This window comes from Grammomys surdaster, unplaced genomic scaffold (genome assembly GCF_004785775.1).
Source record: "Grammomys surdaster isolate TR1022 unplaced genomic scaffold, NIH_TR_1.0 126905, whole genome shotgun sequence".
Classification (NCBI taxonomy): domain Eukaryota; kingdom Metazoa; phylum Chordata; class Mammalia; order Rodentia; family Muridae; genus Grammomys; species Grammomys surdaster.
Genome location: NW_021621691.1, coordinates 1 through 3034, shown reverse-complemented (window position 1 = coordinate 3034; position 3034 = coordinate 1). Strand labels below are relative to the sequence as shown.

Sequence of the window (3034 nt, the reverse complement as noted above, 5' to 3'; positions counted from 1 at the left end):
ATGGGTCATCGTCATCCTTAATTTCTTTTGTGCTGGGTTCTCATGGTGTCCTCAACACCTGTGATTCCAACAATTCTTCCTTCCCTTCCTCCCCTAGGTTCCTGGAACTCTGCTTAATGTTCAAATGTGGGTGTGTGCATGTGTTCCCATCAGCTGTTGGAGGAAGCCTCTCTGTTGACTATCAAGCTAGGCTGCATCTCTGAATATAGCAGAATATAATAAGGAAAAATTAAATTGAAGAAAATTTTTTTTTGTTTCAGGCACATTTGGTTTAACCTTAGATCTCCGAGCCATCCATCTCCCTGTTCCTGGGCATTCAGGAAGTGTCATGCATGAACTTTCTTTCATGGCTTGTGTCTCAAGTTAGCTCAGGCATTGGTTGGCTAAATCCACAAGCTCTGAGCCACCACTGGCCCAGCACATCTTGCAGACATGACAAGGTTTGGGTTGAAGGTTCTGTGGTTGAGTTGTTATCTCAGGCCCACCTGGGGAAGCCTGCCTTAATTAGAGATAATACTTTATTCAAGTTTGAAATCCTCCATCACTACAAGACTGTCTTTTAAATATACCACATTTTCTTTAACCATTCTTCCCACTGAGGGATGTCTAGAATGCTTCTACTTTCAGATCAATTCTCTCATGTGTATAGTATTGATCTATTTGTCTCTGACTATATGGCTGTTAATAGGCCTTTCTTCTGCAAGTTTACATTCTATTTAGAGGGCCCAGAAATGACAGGGGTGGACCTCCTTTTTAGTTTCCTTCTAAAGTGTCTTGGTGATTACATTAGAATTTCTGTGTCATGGAGTAAGTGTGGAAATCACCAGAGTTATATGAATGTATTTTAAAGAAGTATGTATTTAATATATTGTCAGAATTATGCTTTCTATTAAACACATGTATGGATATTTTAGGATGCACTGACATATGATGATGTCCACATTAACTTCACTCCAGAAGAGTGGGCTTTGCTGGATCCTTCCCAGAAGAATCTCTACACAGATGTGATGCTGGAGACCTACAGGAACCTCACTGCTATAGGTATGACTATGAATTTTAATCTGTTTTTTAAAATATGAGGAAAGGTGTTTCTTGGTTATTGAGCTCTTCTTTCATTTTGATTATGAAAGAGGAACAATGTGGTAAATAAATCAGGCAGAGTTCTCAGGTTCATTGAGGAGAATAACTTAACTCTTCATAAGTTTTCAATTATATATCATACATTTTCTGGTAACATATTTTAGGTTACAAATCAGAAGACAATAATATTGAAGAACATATTCAAAATTCTAGAATACATGGAAGGTTAGTTTATGTTCACACTGATACAAATATACTTCTGAAGAATTTTGAGTGTGCCCTTGAAATTAAAAAAAAAAAAAACCTCAGTATAAACAGGCATAGCTTTAAGTGTACTGATGATTAGTAAATTCTCACAGTCCCAAGTACCTCAACATCAGGTAGTCAGGGAAAAACCACAAACAAACAATGACTTAAGAGCTATTACTTTTTAATTATATCCTCAAAGGACATATACATAGATTAGATCATAGGTATATGTCTAAAATCTCCTAACCTCAAACATTCCATGATAAATCCCACATTACTCATATACATTTATTGATTCACCAAAGTATAGTGAGAAGGGTAATTTATGAGATTCAAGAAGATTATGGTGTAGAAACCTTTATCCTCATATTACACCTCTGTGATGAACAAACAGTTAAACTGTATGAATGGAAAGTGGAAACCTTTTACTTTTATTCTTGCCATAATTGATATGTGTCACGTTAGATAAAAGCCAAGTGAGGATCTGGAACATGGAAAGTGCCTTTCTCTCTCTCAACAATGAGAAGATATACAGTTGTCCCCACTTTGAGTAGACTGAGAAGGTGATATGAGTTTACAATTAATTATGTATCCAACTTCATTGAGAATCTGGAAATACATTCACACTGCAGAAAAACCCTTTGAATACAAGGAATATGGACATTGTTTTGTTTGTCCTGGTTTATTTTGCAGATGTAACAAGATAGTATAGCAAAATGATGAGTACAATCACTGTGGCAAAGCTCTGAGTTCTTCCCGTTCTCTTTAGAAATGTGGAAAAACTCACATGAGAAAAGAGTGTCAGAAAGATGAATCATGTACTAAGCGGTTAAACCACCACAGCTATCTTCCAATATACAAAGGGACCCATAATAAAGTAGAAACTTATGAATCCAAACAAGTGATACAACCTACGATTTGATCCCTTTTTACAGTAAACAAGACAAATTGTGAAATTAAATCATACAGATGAAAAGAGTCATCAATTTAATCAATGTGGTAGTGTTTACACATGTCAATTGTCTTCACAGGCATAAAGGAAGTCTTGCCAGAGAGAAACCCTATGAGTATACTCAATGTGATAAGACCTCTACACAACACAGGGGTCTTCAAAGGCATGAAAGAATTGATACTGGAGAGAAAGCCTATGAATGTAATGAATGTGGTAAAGCCTTTTCATGCCACAGTAATCTCCAAAATCATAAAAGAACTCATAATGGAGAAAAACCCTATGAATGTGATAAATGTGATAAAGCCTTTTCTCAAAAGAGTAATCTCTGACAGCATAAAAGAACACATTCTGGAGAGAAACCATATGAATGTAAGGAATGAGGTTAAAGCCTTTTTACAACACTGGAAACTTGGAAGGCATAAAAGAACACATTCTGGAGAGAAATCCTATGAATGTAATGAATGTGGTAAAGCCTTTTCACAACAAAGTCATCTCCAAAACCATAAAAGGACGCATTCTGGAGAGAAACCCTATGAATGTATTGAATGTGGTAAAGCCTTTTCACAACACAGTAATCTCCGAACACATAAAAGAACTCATACTGGAGGGAAACCCTATGTATGTAATGAATGTGGTAAAGCCTTTTCAGAACACAGTAGTCTCCAAATACATAAAGGAACACATTCTGGAGAGAAACCCTATGAATGTACTGACTGTGACAAAGCCTTTTCACAACATAGTAGTTTCCAAATA

The 3034-nt window shown here is 36.2% G+C and overlaps 1 pseudogene; it reads left to right on the top strand.

Annotated features, from left to right (window-relative positions):
• The first annotated feature begins 2298 nt into the window (after positions 1–2298).
• LOC114615547 lies at positions 2299–3020 on the top strand (annotated as a pseudogene).
• Positions 3021–3034: the final 14 nt, after the last annotated feature.